Consider the following 22,949-nt stretch of genomic DNA (forward strand, 5'->3'; position numbering starts at 1 on the left):
CTGAAGCAACAACAAAAAGAAGCATAGGCATGAAAGACTGCTGGCTGGCTGAGTAGAAAACCTTCACAACAGAGGCAAAGTATCATTGATGCAGTGATAGCTATCTGAAAAAAATCTAACTCCTGGTCACCCCTTTGTTAACAAGATGTTTGATGCCTTTGTTTAAAATCTTAACTGCACAGAATCTACATAGCTATAGCTGTATATTTTTACTCTGGGAAAAAAAAGCTTAATCATTATAATGCAATGTTAACATGGCAATGTATTATCTTTATTTCCAGATATTCAGATATCTAAGTATTTTTCCAAATCTCTTTCAAACACCTGAGCAGTAGAATCAAATCAGTATAATAAAGGACAAAGAGTCACTTAAATTCATAGATTAAGGCTGCAATTTAATGGGGAAAAAATCCATTTTAAAGTGTAGCATTATTTCCTGGCTCTGTTAGAGAACAATTACTGAGAGAAGACACCTTGTGGCAATCTGTGGTTGAGTAAGTGCACGTGCCTGTAAAAAGTTTATGTAGTTGCTGCTTTATAATGAAAGTACTGAGTGCTCTGTGGTGCTCTTCTCTGAAAAGATCAGATTACAGTTTGGTAAAGTCAATTTATAATTAAGTTATAAATTATCATTCGACAACTTGCCACGGTTTTCTATTTAGGCTTGTTTTTCTAAAATACATTCTTATCAGCTCTTGGTTCTTAAAATAATTTTCATAAAATGCAAAGTTCTTTCTGCAAGCTCAGGAATATTTCCTGTTTGAGTGAGAATTCACAGTAATGGTTTTGATCACGTTTAGCTTTTTTGGTAAACATAAAGGATGTTTGGATAACAAGATGTGTTTATATTTTCTGTTTTGTTTTTTGTTTGTTTTTTTTCTCGGTTCAACACAGATATACCTAAGTTCAATGTAAGCACCACTTAAATGGTGACTCTTGTTTTAAGAGTCCTTTAGAGTGATCTGAAGATCATGGCCAGTTCAAACTCGGAAGGTACTGTTTTCCTAACAGGTTTTCGAGTTGAGCATTCAAGACCATAGGTTATTGAGGTACGTGAGGTTCTCCTTAAAGTTCTCCTTCACTCAGGCACGTGGTATTTGTAGCCTATACATGCAGTACTGAAACTTGAGTAGGATACATTTCTAGTTTTGTAGATCTGTCTGGGGCCACCTATAATATTTAACTTCATTTTAATGTCAATCTCTGTTCTGCATTAAAACATATTTAAGCAGAAGATCTCAGAAAGGATGAAGGAAGATTAACCTATGATAAGTTTTACTTGTATTTTGACTAAAAAAAAAAATCACAAATCACTGACATAATTTATGATGCATACTCCCCAAGTACTTACACGGGAAATGCTTGCAAAAGAAATGCTGAAGGGTGAGAATCTTCATGTGAATATAGAATTACAGGAAAATAATGCTCCTGGGAGCATCAAGGATTTTCACAAACAATGTACAGCAGAAAAACAGAATTGAGGATTTCATATTGTAAATATGTTCTTTTGAGAATTAGATCATGGCAGGAATGTTTGCTGAGAAGCTCTAAATCTCAGTCTTACTCATTAGCTTATGAAAAATGGTGCTATTTAAAAAGCCCAGACGGTATTTAAAGATACGTAAGGCCAGAAAATCAATTTGTGAATCATGATAAGTAGTGGTAAGTACTGTCAGCCTGGCACTTTGTTGGAACTTCATTTTTTTTATACCTACGTTAACAGCAGGAACAGTAATCTCGCACTCTCACTTTTGATTCTGAATTAGATTTCCTCAAGTTACATATCTGTAAAACTCAGAAAGAGCACTCTAACTTCTTCCCAGATTGTTTGGCTGAGGGAAATAAATCCAAACAAAGACCTTAGTGTTATACTCCCATTGCAGTAAATGAAGTTAACAAATGTGACAATAAGCTGAACATCTAATCAGGTTGAAATGAAATTGTTATTATCAAATGATAGTGTATATCACCAGTTTTAAAATGGTATTACATCAAATTTTATTTTAACATAAAATGCAGGGACAGTTTCTCTTGGAGCATGATCAGAGATGGAGGTTTTCTGTTTTTCTTATTGACTCTCACAAGAAGTGTGTCAAAATTCAATCACCCTTTTGTTTTATTGATAGCCAGAATTTTGGTAGCCCTGGTCAGGTTGCAGGGAAGATGAAACATGACAGCTTTTTATCTCTGTGTTCACACTTCTTGCAAGTAAAAGCATAAAATGGGATTCTGCAAGCCTCCTTGGATATCTTGTTTAAGACTGTTGTCAGGATTCTAGCATGCCTTTTTACAATTTCAGCTGCTAATCTATTCTATGTGATAGCTACAGTTACAAATTATTTTTTATAGGTTTTGTTGTTCTAGGTCAACTGCATGGGTATACATACACATTTCTGCCTGTTATTTGATATGCTTCTCTCCTGAAAAATTCAGCATTTCGTTGGGAAGAACAGACATTCAAATCCTGATATAATCACGCTGTTCAGGTAAAAATCTTTTTTGCAACTCTGGTACCTTTCTTCTGATGGCACTAAACCAGCTACTACTGATGTACTAGAGACTGAAATAGATATGTTAGGTAATGTTGCTGAGGTTCAGTGTAGTCAAACAACAGGGATTTATTGTTGCTCTGATGTTATTTTATCAACAGCTATTACTTCAAGGTTAAGACACATGCAACACATGATATGAAATTATTAGGGATGGTTTGAAACAGAAATGTTATTTTAAATTACCATCATTCACAAATATGTTGAATATTTAAAATGGAAAGTGTGGTTCTTGCAAAAGAACTATGAGATGTCCTCAGTAATTTGGAGGCGTTTCCTGCTGATAGCCAAACTATCACAAGTGAATAATAACTTCTGAATGATCACGTTCATTCTTCATCTTCCTGTGAAAACTTTTGAGGTAAAAACTAGATAATTTCCAGTTTCAAGAAAGTACTTAAAAATGTTTTATTGGATACTGACAGTAATTACAATATTTCTGTAACTACCAAACTATAAAGCTAGCGGAATAATAATTTAAAAAAGAATTCAATGGGAAATTAAGAGTTTACATCTCACTAGTTTTTCTAACAGAATTCTTAATGTACTATTTTTCAAACGAGTAATCTATAATTGCATTTACTATTTAACATATTCTTAGATAGTATAATGATCAGAATGATACAATTATCCAGGATGATGGACTGAATTTTGAAAGATGAGAATGGCTTACATCATAGCCTTATTTGTTTCCAAACATAAAATAAGTGAAAATCTCAAGTATGGTTATACTTTGCAGGCTAAAAAAGTGATTTGTATATTTTCATATATCTTGAAAATTTTAGGTCACTTTTGAACTGTTGCCAATAACATGATGTGACAGTGTCCACCTGTTCTAAGAAGGCAGCCAGAAAAGAAACGTAAAATTTGATCCAGCCTAGCTATATGAAATTCTTCAAAGGGTTATAAGTAAAATGTAACCAAATCCTCTAGATGTCAACTCAGTCAGAAAAAATACATTTGGCTGTTAGTCTGTCTTCGGACTCATCTACAGTCTTCATCACTCAGCCTCTTCACTTAGATACATTGTAAAAATAGCCTGTAAAAATAGGTGTTTATTCGCCATCGGGTGCAAGGGGGTAATCCTCCTAACTTGCACACCGTATGGTCTAATAAAGCAGATAGTTACAGTGTAAAGAAATGCCTATTCATAAACGCCTATTACATATTCATGACCTTTCCCTGCTTCCTATTATAATTAGATTCAAGAAGCTTCTCTCATACTGGCGCAGGCGCAGTGTCTCCTGGTGGTCGTGGTCTGGGGGCTCAGGGCTGAAGTAGCCTTCATCTTCCTCATGAATCATCCCTGAACCCAATCTCTGCGCAGGTGCAGTCTCACCTGGTCCAGCTCCAAGATCGCAAAGCAGGATGCAGTCGGCTTTCTGCTGTTGTCCACATTCCAGCTTTCCCTTATCAGTGAATGTCTGCGAATGAGCTCCTTCCTTATCAGTATCCAGGGTCTTCAAGGCCTTTACTAGCAGACAGAGCACATTTCAGTGAGCTAAACCCTCAAAGTTTTTCATACTTCTCCCCTATATCATACTTCTGCTCATCAAACTGACACTGCCTAAACTTGCTGAGTGATTCTACCATTTTAAAACAATGTTATTATTTATAATTCCCAACATCAAAGGAAGGAGAGCAGTCTTCTTTGTTCTGCCCCTCTTCCTTAGGGCAGTAATACGTGCTGTAATTATCCAAATAATTCAGTCCTTTGTTTTCACTTTAGATTTATCTCTTTGTCCTCTAGTTTACATAGTGGCATTTCTGCTACAAACAAAATGGTTGCACAGTTATTATACCATTATTTTTTCCTTCATAAATGCAGATGTAAGACTGATATTACTGTTTCAAGAACAAAATGCTTTGGCCATGAACCCCTAGAGGAAGATGCCTACACTTAGAAGAATCTCAGCAGCAATGTTCCAGTATGGCCAGACAGAAAATGAAATGCCATCAAGAAGGAATAGTAAGAAGCAATAGGGTGTATTAAAGCACTAATACGTGGGAGAGAAGTTCTTTTCTCCATAGGTAAACATGTATGTCTCTTCTTTCAAAAAATGTTCCTCCTTTTAAAAAAATTTATGTTATCATGATGAAGGCTGCAGAAAGCACCATATTAGTTTTTGTGCAGGTGACCCAGTCCCTTCAGGATCTGCTGCTGCTCCAGTCCAGTTCAACTCCTTCTTTGTCACGCTGCTCAGACGGCTTGTGTATCCCACCACTGCGTGACTGCCAGTGCAGCTACGCTCATCAATCAAAGTCAAGGAAAGGCCTGTGAGATTTGAAAGTCTGCTGGTTTATGTGCAAAACCAGCTTCAGGGATTTGGTACAAATCCTAGGTAATGTTATACTCCTCTCACACATCAGCACAATTACTTTAAAATGTACTTTATTATTTGAACGTTTTTATGGATGACTATAAGAAGTTAAGCAAAAATATTGCAGTGTTATCATTCTGAACCATGGCATTGCCCTCCTAAGAGAATTAGGGTAGTTCACATAACAGAGCAGATAGAGGCTGCCTCAGTCTTCAATTCATGCAGGCACTACAGCATGACAGCTACACCATGAAAAAAATCACTTTTGAATTTTTTCACTAATGTTTTTCAGAATAGTCTCTTGTGAAATGTTCATTCTGTGCTGGTGCTTCCTTGATGGTTCATTTTTTGGATTGCTCTCTTAAATACAAAATAGTCATTTGTGAGATATACAATTAAAATGAGGACATAAATGGGGATTAATTTAAAGGAGGATTATGAGGGGGACTCTAAATCTAACTATATAAATAAGGACTACAAATGTAACCTAGTGCATTCATTAGTCTGATTGGCAGAAATAATTTAGCAGCCAGCTGAGAAATGACATTGAGATTGTTTTCTTATGCTATGCAGTAACAGATGTATGCTAAAGAATTCCATCTCTATCCAAAGTGTCACCTTGACCAATTCCATATTCCACTTACTGCAAAGGAAAACAAAGTACCTCCTCCCTGCTGTTTTGGAGCAACTGGCTTGAAGAAAATATATTCAGGAAGTGAATGTACAAGCCTTATCATAGAAAATCTGACCACCTTTCTGTCCCTCATTTAGACAGATACGCTGATAGAAATAGGACAGGCTATGAATAATTTTAATGACTAATCCAACTAATGCTTTATTAGCTTTGGATTTCTTTCTGTTGCAGCACATTTTTTCACCTCTCTATATGTCCATGCCTTCTCCTCTGCAGTTATGGAGATACAGGCAGCTTCCCTACATCTCTATCTTGCCAGCTTTATCTCTCTGAAGTCATGCCATTAATAAAAGGCAAGAATCCACAAAGATGCAACTACTAGTACTATAAAAATGGACATAGATATCAATCTGTGTAACAGGTTTTGAGTATAGGCTGCTATAAGGCAATTTGCTATGCATTTAAGGTAAATCCAAAAGAGCCTCAGCTGAATTCTTCCCGCCACCTAAACCCATTTCACTGTGCATCTCAATTGCCTGTCCTGCAGTTCAGCGTTCATGTCTACTTAAAAGATGAGGGAAGAGTCATGTTGATTTCAGAAGTGTATTTGAATAGAACTGGCCATCCACACCTAATTTAGAAATCCGGATAGCTACAAAAACTGATTTCTTCCAAGCATGATCCTGTTAGTAGGTGAGGGCAGCTTGGGAAATACTGCACTGCCATTAATGGAGAGCTTTAGGAACCCCATGCTCTGCTGGAAAAGCTAGGAAAAGCAAACTAGCTGTGCTACGTGCTCGGGGAAAGCAGAAGGCAACAACAGTTACCTGTGAAAAAACCTGATTTAGGAAGGACAAGTTGAATAGCAGACTTGGAAGAAAAGTATTTGATTAAATGTCTTTTGACTCCCTATGTAAATCACAAGCTAAAGAAATGAGCTCCTGGCCTCTTAGTCTTCCACAATGGTAGGGAGCAGGGAGGATTGGGGACAGGTACAAAACATTTTTGAGATAAGGAGGTAGGTACAGGTAGATAGGTACAAAGCATTCCTTTTGTACCAGCTTTGACAGGTCCAATGCATTCCTTCCAAACCAACTTTGGCCATTTTTGTGAGGCCTGCATCTGTCATTTATACAGTCAAGTTCTGAGGCTTAGAATGAGAAAATTTCTGATGAGAAAATGTTGAGGCAGAAATTGATCCTTTGACCAACCCTTACAATCTCCTAAACAGCACTGAAGCTGTAAACCACTGTAGTCCATGGATTTGAAACCAAATTTTCTTCCTCTTAATTGTTACACAGCTGTAGCAACAGGTCACATTGAGTGCCTAATGAGACATTCAAGTTATAGGGCAGAAACTAAAACTGATGGAAGAGAAAATAGATTTCTAGTAGTCTTTCTTTTTGCAAAGATTCCCTATGAAGAGGTATCTCAGACCACCTCTTTCATCTTGCACTTCCTGTGCAATTATCTGAAAAAAAAAATCATGTTTATTTTATGTGAATACTTGAATACCTATTGCCAGGTAAGTGATACTCAATGGATTAAAAAAACTATATGGTGTCAAAAAGGATATTTTCAGTAGTTTTTTTGAATCGTGCAAATAATGGAGCTTAACTTATTAAGGCTTCAGTCTTTCTCTCTCCAAGGGCACTAATAACATCTATTCCTTCTGCATATTTGTTTAAATAGGTTTAAAAGAATCACTGGGAGGAGGGCAATGAAGCAAAAAACTTTAGCAAATAGTTTTTCTTAATATCCTTAAGAAATAAGCCTGAAAACAAAGGTGCAAGCAATATGCCATCACCCATATTTCAATAGCCTATCCCTTACATACAATTATTGACTCATGAACTCCCTACTTTGTGGAAACTTTGTCATTGATGTCTCAAAATTTTTTCATCTGCCGGTGACCACAAGAATCTTCTCTTATTGGCTGTTTGCTTGCTCAGCAAGCGCTGAATTCTGCCTAACTTGTGAAGCTGTTTCCAATAGTTGGAAAACGTAGGTTTGAGAATTCTTCCCCGAGCCCCATCTCTCCCCATTAGGGCAAGGAGCACTCTTAGAGAGGATGTTTTTGAGGGAGCCTGTGACTTGGTCTTTTTCAGATTTTTTTAAAGATAGAATGTTTAAAATTCTAGGTTTTGAAGATTTTTTTTTTTTTAATACTTCAATGCCTTTAAAAATAATACACATCTTACTTTTTTATCTTGTGTTCTCTGGGTGACACAGCTTTTATGCAGTACAATATTTTTCTTGCATCAATACACACTTTAACATGGAGGTTAATATCCTATGTTTTGTGGTGCTGGAGGTACAACTGATCTTGCCAACAACTGCAGGAGAAAAGAAGTGATGCTTTTAAACATTTGTTGTTGACTGCTATGAAAAGAAAGTAGCTTATCTACTTTGCAGTTTTTCAAGACATAGCAAAGTTGAGCAAGTCCCCATGCTACTTGTCCTGCTGAACACAAGGAGTCCCTTGAAGAAGGGAGATGAAATTCATTTTCCCAGCTATTCCCAGATTAAATTGAGGAAGAGACTGAGTGCTGGGGTAGACAGTGACGAAAAAGGAGACTACAATATGAAAGCTCCTTGATAACTAAAGTGACCAGCATGAATATAATTTCTGTTTAAGATGTCTGATGTGCTGAAGTTACTGGAAATCTGCATGTGAATGAACATCAACACTCAAAAATTTTAAAATGAAACAATTCTTTGAGTGTATGAATTCAAACTGAAACCATATGTTAGTTTACTTCTGTAACATTTTCATAAGAACATATGGACTCGATGATCCAGTGGGTCTTTTCCAACCTGGTGATTCTATGATTCTGTGATTCTATATGCAGTCAGATATCTCACTGAAAAAAAAAAAAACAAATATAAATTTGTGCTTATATATCTGGGGTATTATAAACAGCATTTTTGTTTTATGTCAGGTTTATCATTCATTCTCACAGTCTGTTCTTCAGTTATCCATTTTTTTAATTCTCAAACTATACCAGTAAAGACAGTGAGCATCTTATAGGTTTGGGATCTTTTTTCACTTGTAAGTAGGTAAGGCAAACTGTCAAACTTGCATGGAATTTCTGTGAGCCCCTGGGATGCTGGTTCAGAAGGCTGCTGTTGAAATTCTACTTCATTTCCCAAATGTATGGCCGTATACTGCCATCTGGCTGCTCTGTAGCCGGAGTCTATAGTGCACCATTAGATTTATGTACCAAATTGCAGATATATTGTGTGTTTCTAAAAAGCTGTCTAAAAGACTTCTGTTGTACTACTTACCTATTTTTAAATCAGTTTCTCTTGGTTTTCTTTGGCTCTTTATGAAAAAGCAGATTGCAAGGCTGAAAGGTTTGGCATCAATAAACAGGTTCTTTTTTTCTTTGTCCCTCCCCTGCCCCCCAACAATGCCATTCTTATCATCTTCATAGAATGCAAGAAGAACCAAATTAGTTGTCTGTGATATCTGTCATTCCCACACTATTATCGTGACAAGGTATCACCATATTCCAACCTACTATACGAGATCTCAAAATGCTCATTCAAGCCAAAGTCTACAATGGGGCTTTTCTTAACTCATTTTTCATAAAAGCCTCCAAGATTAAATTGGGACTGACTAGCATCCTACCAATTCTGTATATTAAAGAATATTGCACCTCATTATTGTGACAAAGATTGTAAGTGGAGAAGAAAACGGTACAATATTAATTTATTCTTTTCTTATAATATGATGAGACTGGCACTGTAAGATTTATAAATTTATTCCATTTTCATTGGAGATCTTAGCATTTCAGTCTTCCTTAGGTGCCATTTTGTCCATTTGAAGTTATAGTGCATGACCAAGTGCACGATAAATAGAAGGTACTTTATATATCTGATATCACATCAATTTGACAAATGCTACCAATAAGAAACAATTTGACAATTTCAAATTAGAAAATTTGATAGTTTGACAATTTAACAAATTTGAAATCTGTCCATTTCAAACATGAAAATGCCAATATTATTTTTAATATTCATTACTTATAATTGTACTTTATCTTAGTGAAATCAGGTCTTACATATCCTCATTTCTTATATTTTTATTTTGTAGGCAAGAATAACTAGATTTTATGCAGATGTCACATTAGAGATTTTAATTTATCTTCCAAACTATTTAATCTAAAAAAATCATTATACAAATACTGAACATTTACAAAGCTCTCCAGAAAGTTGATTTCTACATGCCCATTTATTGTCCTTATAGCTAAACCCTAGATAACCCCTTCTGATTAAAAGCAAAAATATTTGTTATTGCAATAATCAGAAAGAATAACAGTTACGTGTTTTTGAAATAGGAAAGCAGCTTAACAAACTATGCATATATTTTCCATGTAGTCAGCCATTTCATGACAGTAAAACAAATCAAGAGAATATATCTTTTATAAAATGCTGTTTCATTACTATTAAAACTATAATTTTCCCAGAGAACAGCATTGTGCAGTTTACCCAGATGCAAAACCACTTGTAAAGTGGAGTGATTAATGGAAGGTCATAATTTATATCAGAGAGTAGGGGAATGAATTTTGTATCGTTATGTTCCTGTGAGGAATATGAAGGTAATAAAACCAGCCTTTGTTCTGAGTTGTTTTGAAGAATATGAGCTGTTAATAGCATTGCTAAACTGAACATACAGGCTGTTTTCTTAGCTGGCTGTCAGTTTAGTCCTGACCTCAGAGGAGAAGGCTGGTTTTCCTAGTTTCTTCTTTCTCTTGCAAGATTCCCTTGTAAGGTTATTTCACTAGATGTCAAGTGACATGACAGAAGAGGCCCTGCCAGGTAAGGCATAATGAAAGAATTATTGTGGGAGAAAAAGAATAATGCTTTCTTTAGCAGCATTCTCCACAAGGCATTTGAACATAATCACCACCATGAATGTTTTTCAGTGAAGACTAGTTTTGCTTCAAAATAACTCTGCTTTTTTGCAAGTAACACAGTTAAATTGTCAAAGCACTTGTTTTAGAATAATGTCATATCATAAATAAGGTAAAATCTAAGTGGTTTTGTTGCTGTTGCTTAATTTCCTTTTCTTTGCTTTCCAAGTAGATCACATTCCTTAAGTTTCCAATATTAGCTATTATGAAAAATTCACAACAGAGTCTTGGAAACCCTGGGGAAAACGTTATCCAAAAGAGACTTAAAAGTGTAATTTTTTATTAATTTGTCTACAAAACATATTTATAGAGGTATCCACCCTGTAACTCTGTCTCAATATCTATGTTACATGAAAACCACATGAAAGATACTTCTTTCCTAGTTAGAGATTGATTCAGAATGCAGTACCTCTAGCAATAACAGCTTAAGTAGTCACTTGAGTACCTTCAGTGTTTAAACAGCTGCACAGTCAATTTGACTCAGTTTAGAAGTATCCATCATGAGATAGTCCATTTCGGTTAAACAGGCAGTGGATGTTATGCAGCCTGAATTGCTGAGGGGGAAATCTCCTAATCAAAATGTGATGCTAAATAATATGGCTTGTAAAAAACTGGTTAGTCCTGTCCTCTGAGGCCACTGTAACCAAATCAATGATTATATTCTGTTTACTGGAGGCATTGACAGTGAATTCAGTTGTACTAGTTTCTGCAGAAATTGAAGACTTTTCCTTTATTCCAGATGTTATTTGGTAAAGATGTAGGTTGATTTCTGTCTGCTTAGTAGATTCTGCATGTACCACTACTTAAAGATACTGCAAAAACTCAAGAATGTTCTCCAGCACAGAAGCATGAAGCAGAACTTTTAGTGCTTGGAGGATTTCTGCTGCCATGAGCTTAGAGTGAAGACTCTTTCATCCTTAGCCTTGTCTTAACCTTTTGCTCTCCATTTCTAGGCTGCCTTCATCACAGTTAGTGTCTTAGCACCCTTGAGTGTGATGAGGTTATAGTTGTAGATGCAGTGTTCTCCACATCAGAGATCAGCCCCATTAAGAGCTCAATAGTGTGGTTTTGCCAGGATCAGCAATTCTATTAGATTTTCATATGTTCCAGGAATCAAAGTAGTAGAAGGAGCTATCAAGATGGGATGGAATGAAATAATATGAAAGGAAATGGAGACAGTGTGAATGTCCTATGCATAGGAAACTTAACAGTTTCTGTGTTTTGCCTTTGGTTCAGAACGAAGAATTTCCCAACAGAATGAAATTCAAAAAGCATGATGAAATCCATTTTGAACTATTCTTCATGTGTCCTCTCAAAAAGGTTCCCAATTACATGGATATTTCTTATTTCTCATCTCTTTTATTTCCTATTAAAAAAAAAAGTTAAAATCTTGTGTATTATTCTCTCCTTTTCCTTCCTGTCTTCCTCCTGTTTTGTTCCCTTAAATGCTTCATGCAGTTTGTCTTCCCCCAAAGAACTGCAACTTGATGTTTCTCTCATGATGTAATCAAATTTTCATACTGTGTTGAAAGCATGATAAATAAGTGATACTGTTTAGTTTTATGTTCATATAAATGTGTATAGTTCTCTGCAAAACTAATACAATTTCACTGATCAGAGGAAATTGTCATCTAGTACCGGTATGGAAACTTTCTGATTTGTCGTGACAGAAGTCTACAAAACAGGTCAAAGATTATTACTGTTTGGTTCTGAATGCTTGGATGCAACTTTCTGCATAAGAAAGCAAAACAAAACAAAAGATCTAGTTTCACGTCACTGTATCTCAGCAATCATAAGACTTTAATATTAATCTGGATGCTCAGGTAAATGATAGGCTCTGTGGCAACACAGCAATACCCTTTGAAGACCTTATTGTCCTTATATTCATAGCACAAATGCTCTATTTTTTCTGTTTGATTTCAGCATCTGAAACAAAAGCTAAACTAGAAAGCCCTCGCTGAAAAGAAAATTGCTGCTGGAGAATGACAACTAAGAAATAGTGTCTCATTGTTTCCTCAAGACTTTAATCCTGCAATTACTAGCAGAAAGCTCAAAACCAGCTCACAACTCTACTGCACTTAGGCCTTTAAAAGCATAGTCCTTGTATGAAACAGACTTGGTTGCTCTTGGTTCCTTTAACATGCGAACCCTCTTTGTTTCATGGTCTACAAGTTTGCTTTTCATCTATTTGTGTACTTCTCTCTGAAGGTGTAAGACCAGGTTAATAGTAAATGAATCTACTTCTCAGGATTTCCATTTGCTGAGAATCTCTAAAACTGAGGAGAGATGCTGTACAGATGAACACTTAGATTTGTTATATGAAGGTGAATACTCTATCTTGCTAATATTGAATGGGCTGGATTTATTAGGGCAACAAACAAAAATATCACAGTTGTACTTTAATCTTTTTAGAATAAGAATGGTTGTGCCATCAATATGTGTATCTTGTAGTATGATAATTAGTCTTGTAAATATGTACTATAGTATACTTGACAGAGATATAAGGGAAGGTTAAGTTCATATTTGGCAGGTGCTATTGGTCGGTAAAGCTTCACAGGCACTATTAAGCCAATCACTGTACCATATGATTTCTTGTGCTACTGCCTGAATCAAGTGGAACAAAGTGAGAATTTTGTATGTTTAGTTCTGGAGAGAGTAAAGTCATAAGCCAAGGGAGGGTCATACCTCTGCACTGTCTTCATTCTTTTCCTCACCTCCAGATTCAAATTTCATAGCAATCCTTTCAGCTTATCTATCAAGTTCCTTTTATTTTTATATGTCTTACTTACGTAGATAAGGCATCATCTATTTTTGCTGCTTGGAAACATGATGGAACTCATCTCTGGGTAAGTAGGTGTACTGGGTCTGGCTGAGGTGGAGTTAATTTTCATCATAACAGCCCTAGAGAGCTGTACTTTGTATTGGTAGCTAGAAAGGTGTTGATAACACACCAGTGTTTTGTCTACTCACACAGCACCAAGGCTGTCTCTCCAACATAATCCCTCTCACCGGTGTGCTGCGGGGGGCAGAGGGGAGGGCAAGATTTTGGGAGGGTTTAAAGCCAGGACAGCTGACCCAAATGGGCCAAAGTGACGTTCCATACCATATGACATCTGCTCAGCAATAAGATCTAGCATAAAAAAGGAGGTGGGGGTAATTTGTTATTACGATGTTTGTCTTCTGGAGCAACTGCCACACATATTGAAGCCGTACTTCCTGGGAAATGGCTGGGCATTGCTTGCTGACTGGAAGTAAAGATTAAGTCTTCAGTTTTCCTTTGCTTTCGTGCATGGCCTTTGCTCTTGCTTTATTAAACTGCCTTTATCTTGACCCATGCATTTTATTCCATCTTGTTTTCTCCCCCTTTTCAGGCTGATGAAGGGAATGATAGAGTGGTTTGGTGGCTACCTAGCATCCAGCCAAGGTCAAGACACCACAATAAGACAAATTTGGCTTTTTATGATTATTGCCATTATCCTTATGGCCCTGCTGTCATACTCTCGTCAGCTGTAATGCAGACATGAAAGTGTTCAAGGTAACATTAAAGATAGATGGGATAATCACTGCAACCTGCTGTTGCATTGAGAAATGTAGTGCAAGTACTTTTGCAATGCAGGTCAGCTTCCAGTGGACATTGAAATCATCATCACCATTTATATCTTTGATCTCTACTTAGAATGAGCAAGTATGGAGACTGAACTATATGCCTCCCCAAGGTCCCTTATACGTTATGCTGGAGATAAGGAAATCTTGCTTTGCTGTAAATCAGAGTTTTCTATCTCCAGGAAAAACAGTTCAATGCCTTCCATGACTACTATAAACCCTGTGGAGCTAAAATTAAATGAAGTAGATTATCAATTTCTGTCCATTGGCATCATGGGTAGCTTGGGGTTTTTTCCACATTTTTCTGAATTCTTTCTTGCGTGAAACAAAAATCCTGGATAACAAATAATGTTTCATATTTATAGTACTAATATCGGTAATTTTGTTAGAGTAATAGTATTTACAAATACTGTATTACACATGTGATTGTCTACCAGGTGTTAATAGTTATATTTTTCATAAAGGTGTAACAAGGAAAATTACGGAACTAAAATTCACAGAAGGATATAAAATACGATGTGCCAGCTACTACTGATTCTCCAGTCTCAATTGTCAATTGCTGCTGGCTTTATTCTTGCATTATATGTGGTTTGGGGTTTTTTTGTAGTTTCTATACTCCTCAAAAACTCCAAACTCCCTAAAACTTATTTATTTTTGATGCTGAGAGGACAGCCCTAGCTTGTGTATTATGTATGCATATGGTGAAGAGGCAAAAGATCACTAACCAGTCTAGATAAGGTGATAGTCTCAGAATTAAGTTAACAGATGCACATGCTTAAGCATTAGTGCCAGTTTTCTCTACCAAATAGAGCTGTGAGTTGAATGGTTCCCATTTTCACTTCTATTGGATCTGAGCCATTTAAAAGAACTGATGTGCATCGTGGTCTAATGAGAGCAGAATGTGAAGAAGAAATCAGGCCATATAAAGTTTGAGGCAGAAAAAAGTAGTTAACAGTACTCTACTCAAAAAAAAAAAGTGAGAAGAAGTAAGATGGGAATCTAATAAACTGTTGCTCAGCTCAACACAGCAGGAACATGACATTCCTTTCATTTGACAGGTTTCCTGGCAGTAAATTGTAACTATTGGAATGAGTAGAATGAATAATCCTTAAGTATAATATTAGCTAGCCTGAATGAAAATTATTTTCATTTGCAAATCAGTAACTTTATTCCTAAAATTCAGCAGACACTTTGCATTTTCTGAAAATAAATACAAAACAATCTGTGACACTAAAAATGATAATTAAATTACAGTTCAAGGCCAAGTAATCCAACTTCACTGTCATTTTCATTTAAGAATAATTTTCAGTACACTTACTGTTCAATTTGTATAGGATGTTTAAAGTTTCCTTTCTTGTGAATTATATTTGTGACTTAAGACATGGATATTACTGTCAATTTTTTTTCTTTCATTTTATTCTTCTTAAATCAGTGATGTTTTTCTCTGAACTAGTGCTATTCAAAAAAAAGTTGTTCAGGGAGTCATTCAGATAATTTAATAGCTTTGTTTTTCACTAAACTCTCCACTGAGTTCTCTCCCCTCCCTAAAGCTTTCAGAGACGCTTATTTATTTATTTATTTAATAAAATTTGGCTGTTAGGTAAGGGTGCCCTCTTATGGAGATTGTGGGCACAAAGTCTTGTTAAAGTTTTCAAGATTTTTTATGGGCTCAGTAGATATGGTTTTCTTGCAAATCAACATAGTGAACAGTCAATAAACTGTAGTAGGTGGACAAATAGTAAAACATGTAATTTAGAAAGTAGAGACTTCCTCTGTATTAATCACTTAGTTTCTTCATAGTACACTTCTATGAAAATCTTCCTCTTTAGGGCATTTTTACCTTTGACTTAAACAACAATTGTGCTAGTGAATTGCTTACCCAAGGCCTAAAATCTTTAAACATCTTTAGTCACTGGGAACATTGAAAGTATTCAGCATTTAAAGTAAGCTTATACTTTTTTGATATCTAAAGACGTAATATCTCGTGTTCAAGAGTAAAAGGAATTGCCTGAGGAGCTCTTTGAACCACTGATGTATTTTTTTGTTGCTTATCACTGTGTAGCACATTTTTACCTCTTGCTTTATAAGAAGGGAAATGAAAGCTGCCGTTAGAGCTACTCTAATGAACAAATGCAGTTCTAGCGAGACCATTTGTGGAAAACAGTTCTACTGCTCCCACAGCCGAAGGAGTAACAGACTATAAGGGGTAAAGAAAATAACAGAACAAATAATTTGAAATCTGAAATTATGTGTGATGGTAAGTGGCCAAAGATCTGCCTGTTGAGCTTGTCTAAAAGAACTGGCTGCTCTACAGATAGTTAAGGTTATTGATCATAATGGCACTTCTCTGAACAGACGGATGGCATCCAGTCTTCAAAGACCTAGCTAAGTATAAGTTATGATACTTCTACAAAATACATTCTTCCATCCACTTCATCTGTCCTGGTATTTACAATGAAGTGGCAAAATAATGTGTTTGCAATATAAAATCAAAACACAAATGTTGCAAGAGTCAAGCAATCCAAAGAGATATCACACTAAATCCTTAGTTAGATCTCTCTACAGTATTGGCTTGGTCACTCAGAAGCAGTACTTTCTGTATAGCCTCTGAGCCCAGCAACACTACAGCTTATTGAGACCTTTCAGATACTGCTGCTTGGTTGCTTTGCATAGCAAGAAACTCATTTTTGCTTAAACTGAAATGGATGGACAGCAGGAAAGGTTTTAACTGCAAATTTTGACTGCTGTTTACTTTTCCAGTATTTTTTTTAGTTAGATAATTTCATAGCCATATTCTAGTTCATTAGTGGATTTTGGAAGATCTTAATACCTCAGTGACAACAGTCCAGTAGTTCTCTAGCACAAACCAATGACAAATATAATGTGGAAGAGCAGAGGAATTGCAGAGCCAGCAACGCATGACCTTCTGCAATTAGGAAGCAGTTTGATGCAACAGCGCTTCCGTAGTTCATGGGGCTGCTGCAGCAATGTCTCATGACATGGTGTGTTTGTCTTTACTACTCTTTATTTGCACACTGCATATTTTGGTGTGTATATTTTTCTATGCTAATATTTACTCACACCATCAAAAACTATCTTGCATTGAATTTGATGTAGAATTCTTAGACTACTGCCATGGCAGAATGACTTCATACAAATGGCAGTTCTCCTCTAGGGTGCCATCTGAATGCCTTATCTTAAAATACAGAAGAAACTACGGTAAAAAAAAGCCAGATTAAAGCAGACAGTATAACTGGACAGTGTAAGTAGTGAAGTCTGGTGGTACAATTTAAAAAAAAAAAAGACAACTATTGACTAAGAGAAGAGAGAGGGAGGATTAGTATAAGTACATGTTAAAAAAAATGAAAAATTGTTTCTGTTGACAAGGATTGAGGGAGTTGCTCATCTTGACTTACTGCAGAGACACCAATGAAGCAGCTCCTGAGACAGCCATATTTCATGACTGGCAGAAACAAGAATTGCTGGAGAAGAAAATAGGATCATTTTAATTGCACATATATTCAATCCTTGTGAGGAAACAGTCACATTAATAGAAGCATTGTAACTTTAACATGGCCCAATGCCAAACTGGAAATCATAGACTCACTACGTTGGAAAAGACCTTTGAGATCATAGAGTCCAAATATGATGCAAGAGACTAGACTTTCTGAAATCAGTTATTGACCATCTCCTTGTTAATCACGTCCATGAATGAAAAATTAGCACAGTAATGCATTAATGGTATAATGTTATTTGGCAGGAAGCGTGGGCAGAGAATGAGTCTGTCCTGTTCTTCAGGATGATGTATTGTAAGTAGGAAAGTAGATAAGGACCAGATGGGTCAAAAATTCTTCCTTAGCTTTAGCAGAAAAGATGCTGGCAACAAACTGTATCAATTTCCATTACATTAGTACTTTAATTTGGTTCACTTGTACCAAGATAGGTACTGGACGTTTTTCTTCCAATATGTTTATATTCAGCACACATTTGTATCCATGCTTTACTTCTCTCACGGTGTACTTAAATTAAGCTGCACATTGACATATGTTTAGGATTAACAAGATTATAAATAGTATGATCACTGCTTTTTTTCAGGTGGCAATGCAGCTGTAAGAAATGTACTGATTATGAGGCTATATCCAGTTTGAACACTGAGCAGTGCTACAATATTAACTATTGCAATTCACTGCATGTTCTGCCTTGGAAATAGGTTGTACCATCTGATAAACCTCATCACTTTTCATTTCTTAATTAGCTATTAAGTTTATGATCCTATTACTTGTATTAAATAGTAATAATGGCTTTATTAATGGCTTAGTGTAACTAAGACTTTCTCTGCATGAAAACAGGGACCAACTAAGTAAATTAGCTGTAGTCTCTCCTCATTTTGCCACTCTAGCACTGGCAGTTGCAGCCTGATAACGAATCCAGATCCCACTGCAGTAGATGTTTTTATAGAAACAGATGAAAAACAACTGTGTGGAAGCTTTTGAATTACTTCTTTTTAGCATTCTGTGTCATAAGGAAATCTTAGTTGTATAACACAGTAAGTTTTAAAAGCTCTATCATTGTTGGCTAACTACATATCATAGAATCATAGAATGGTTTGGGTTGGAAGGAACATTAAAAATCATGCAGTTCCAACTCCCCTGCCATGGGCAGGGATACCTTCCACTAGATCACGTTTCTCAAAGCCCCATCCAACCTGGCTTTGAACGCCTCCAGGGATGGGACATGCATGACTTCTCTGGGTAACCTGTTCCAGTGCCTCACCCTCACAGGAAAATATTTCTTTGTAATACTCATCTATATCTCCCCTCTTTCAACTTAAAACTGTTAGCCTGCATCCTATCACTGCACTCTCTGATAGAGAGCCCCTCCTCATCTTTCATGTAAGCCTCCTTTAGAGGAGGCTCCCTCAGAGCTTTCTCTTCTCTAGGCTGAAAAACCCCAGCTCAGCCTGTCCACATATGGGAGGTGCTCCCACTTTCTGATCATCTTTGTGGCTCTCCTCTACACTCTCTCTAAGGCTAATTAGCCACATAATCTTAATTATCTGGAATATCACAGGTCTGTCTTGTCCCAAAGATAAATAGGATTATTCCAGTAATATTGGCTACTGAAACATTACAGAATTCAACATAGTAAATGTGTTTAGAAAGTAAATGTACATCATCACTAAAATGTCAAAATAATGAGAAAAAGAAAAACAAAAAAAAATTGGAAACAAAAGAACATAGAGAACATAGTAAAAAGGGGGGTCTGTCTTTATTTGGGCAGCATTTTGAGAAGAAGTAGAAAAAATAAAAGAAAATTCTCCCTCTGCATGTAATCTCTTCCAGTTTAACATTCAACTTCAAATGCATGAAGAAATCTAAAGGGTTTCCTTTGTAGTCACCAAGTTTAGGTAACACTGTCTCCTGCACTAGATTACAGCTTCTTAGATGCTGTTCTGACTGAGGTTATCAAACACCATTACTGTACTGCAGGGAGTAAGAGTAATTTTCAATTTAAAAAAAAATATATTTAAAATGAAGGGAAAACTAGACACAATCAAGCAGCTGGTTTCTAGCAGTCAGACAAGACAACATGGATACTCCTTGATGCAGGCTCCCTGTGGCTGAATCTGACATCATTTAGGGAAAAGACTAAGTGTGCTACGGAAACCTGTGGCCCATTACCTGTGCTAAAATAACCAAGCTAAGGAGACACCTCTTCCTCCTTGCTGTGGGACGCTGGTGCTGCATCAAGAGAAGTGGCAGGTTTTGGGTAAGCAAACATGAGCACAGGAGGCAGATTGCACAGGAACATTTTCAAATGTATGCTTGTGGATTTTGTGATCTATTTTTCTTGGTAGTAAAGAAGGTAAGGATTTATTTCTAAAGATGAAGAAAACAGTTGTTATTACTTAGGTTGCTACTTTGTTGTGACAGACACATGCTGAATTTTTCTACTCTGACATAAAAACTATCCCATGTTTCTCTTTCCTGCTCTGAAGCAGCAAGATATTTCCATGGCTTTTCATGGTCTTATGGCTACAAACAAAAACTACAGGTGTGAACGGTTTGTGTGGATTTCTAGATCTGCTCAGGTTCTAAGGCTATCGGAAAGGGGAATTGGTGCCTATATCACACCCAGGCCATAGCAGGAGACTTTTGGGAAAACAAAGCACTGACAGTGAAGGCACTGAGGAGCCCAGGTGGGCTGGCGCTTTAACTTTGGAGCTAAGCATTTTACCATACATTTATCTGTGGTTTTTGTTGCAGCTAGCTATCCATAATGGATTTAGACACAGATTGTAAGAAATTTGGCTGTGGAGCCTCAGTGCTTAGCACTCTTCAGGTGCCTGCTTTCCCCTAGAATCTGTATAGAACTATTGTCATCCACATCCAAAAGCTTGGAGGACATTTTTATCGCCTAAGCAAGACACAATTCTGAGGCGCTTCCGTTAGTAAAATAATACACGAAATGCCTCTCCTCACACTGCGCTGCAGACTAGCTTGTTTTTCATTGCTTGCTTTCCAGGAGATCTTTCCAGAAGAGCGACGAAGCTGGTGAAGGGGCTGGTGAACAGGCCTTATGAGGAGCGGCTGAGAGAGCTGGGGTTGTTTAGCCTGGAGAAGAGGAGGCTGAGGGGAGACCTCATTGCTCTCTACAACTACCTGAAAGGAGGTTGTGGAGAGGAGGGAGCTGGCCTCTTCTCCCAAGTGACAGGGGACAGGACGAGAGGGAATGACCTCAAGCTCCGCCAGGGGAGGTTTAGGCTGAACATTAGGAAAAAAAATTTCATGGAAAGGGTCATTGGGCACTGGCAGAGGCTGCCCAGGGAGGTGGTTGAGTCACCTTCCCTGGAGGTGTTTAAGGCACGGGTGGATGAGGTGCTGAGGGACATGGTTTAGTGTTTGATTCGAATGGTTGGACTCGATGATCAGATGTTGTCTTTTCCAACCTGGTGATTCTATGATTGTATCTTCAAAAGGTATTACAAAGAGTCATCAGCAGAAAAAAAAAGAACCTATGTATCTTGAGAAGTTCATTAGGCAAATAGTTGACGATACAGCCCAAGGACACCAGGGAAAGGCTCACACCAGGAGACCCATTAAGCACCGACGATGAATGAAGAGCAGCAAGAGCTGTGAAGAACCACTTCGCCTTTGCTGCCACCAGTAACGACCCGGCCGCGTCCGCACAGCATCCCGGCTGCGCTGGGTCTGCGGCTCTCGCGGTGGGTGCCCCAGGAGCAGCCGCCCCGGGGTCACCGCGCAGAGAGAACGCGCCGTCCCGCCCTCCCCAGCGGCGCCGCCGAGCGCCTCCCTCGGCCCCGCCCGGCCCCGCCAGGGGGCGCTGCAGGTGTAGGGGGCGCGGCCGCTCCCGGGCGGCGGCTGCGGAGCCAGGGCGGGTGCGGCTGCCCCGCAGCGCGGAGAGAGCAGCGACCTGTGGCATGGGAGCGGTGAGTAGCTTCTTGCCTCTGTGTCCGCGGGGCTTTGCCTGACCCTTCGCTCGCGAATCCCTCTGCTCCATCCTCGCCGGGGGTTGCGGCTGGAGCACGGAGTGACAGGCAGGGTATTCAGTTGGTTCCCTTGTCTTTTCCCCGTCTCTGTAGTATCTGGCTTTCTGTTTCTTTTTTTTTGTTGTTTGTTTTGTTTTGTTTCTTTTTTGTTGTTTGTTTTGTTTTGTTTCTTTTTATTTGTTTCTTTTTTATGTTTCTTTTTTATGTTTCTTTTTTGTTTCTTTTTTGTTTCTTTTTTATTTTCTTTTCTATTTGTTTCTTTTTTGTTTGTTTCTTGTTTGTTTCTTTTTTTGTTTGTGCCTTTACTTTTTCTCCCTCTGTTTTTCTTCTCCCCCTTTATTTTTCTCTTTCCAAAAAAGTTTCTTTAAAAATATTAGACCTCCCTCCCCGGCATTAGCATTTGGGGAGTTGTTTTAGTAGCCAAGCTTAGGTTCTGCTGGTCTGCAGCTTGTTGAATTCTGCCCCGTACACCCACTGAGGAAGGAAGATTCAGCGCCCGGCAATGTATGTCTGCGGTCCCATTTGGTATCTCTGAGGCAACAAAGAAAATGTATTCATCTTAATTTGCTGTGAGGGATAGTTTGTAGCTATGGAGGTGGAGCAGGGAGAGCTTTAGATGGAGAATTTTCCTCTGTGCGATCACATCCCCTTGGTTGCTAAGCAGTGGTGACCACATCTGGGTAAAGATGGAAGAAGTGCACAGAAGAAAGAGAGCAGCAGAAGAACAGCATGTCCTCATCTCGGGCAGCCTTTCCCGCTGGACATTTGTGTAGAAAACAGAAACAATCATTCTTATGCACCTTTTTACCTTAAGTCTAAACAATCCATCTTATACGCTGGGTAGAGCAAAGTCGTTTTGTTTATCCAGATTGGTTTGTTGTGACTTTAACATATTTACAGAAGGGGAAGTAATTTAGAAAAGCACACTCTGTGCTTTCTACGTGAGCGGTACTGTTTTATTCTCAAAAAAATCTTGGTTGGAAAGTGAACAGTGGAAGGAATGCTTATAAAAAGTACGTGATTGATCTATGAAAAATAATAATGTAGGAAGTTCTTCATCAAGAAAATTATTTTCAGTACACATTTACCCTACTTATGTGAATTAAGATTTTTGCCATTTAACTTGAAGACTCTGATCTATAGGGTGTTCCTTTGTTACCAAATTATCTCATTGTTTCCAGAATATATAAAAAAGACTTCTAGTTTGACTGGGATGCAAAAAAAAAACAATATTAAGGAGTGGAAGGGAAAATTTAAACTTTTTTTCCCAGTTGAACTTCTTTTAGAGCAAATACATGTGTGGGAGTTAGCAACAGCCCCCCCTCAAACACCATAGTATTTTGTGATATAAGTTACTGTAATGACATGTTTACTATTTGGTGCATAGCACCGTAGTACGGTTAAAGTGTGAAT

The 22,949-nt window shown here is 37.5% G+C and overlaps 1 protein-coding gene across 1 annotated transcript in view; it reads left to right on the forward strand.

Annotated features, from left to right (window-relative positions):
- The first annotated feature begins 4,553 nt into the window (after window positions 1–4,553).
- Window positions 4,554–22,949, forward strand: part of LOC138722703 (sodium channel protein type 2 subunit alpha-like) — a 90,964-nt gene continuing 72,568 nt past the window's right edge. Inside the window, exon 1 of the mRNA XM_069861175.1 lies at window positions 4,554–4,580. The gene's annotated coding sequence lies outside the window, so the exon portion shown is untranslated. The remainder of the gene's footprint in view (window positions 4,581–22,949) is intronic.

This window comes from Phaenicophaeus curvirostris, chromosome 7 (genome assembly GCF_032191515.1).
Source record: "Phaenicophaeus curvirostris isolate KB17595 chromosome 7, BPBGC_Pcur_1.0, whole genome shotgun sequence".
NCBI classification, from domain to species: domain Eukaryota; kingdom Metazoa; phylum Chordata; class Aves; order Cuculiformes; family Cuculidae; genus Phaenicophaeus; species Phaenicophaeus curvirostris.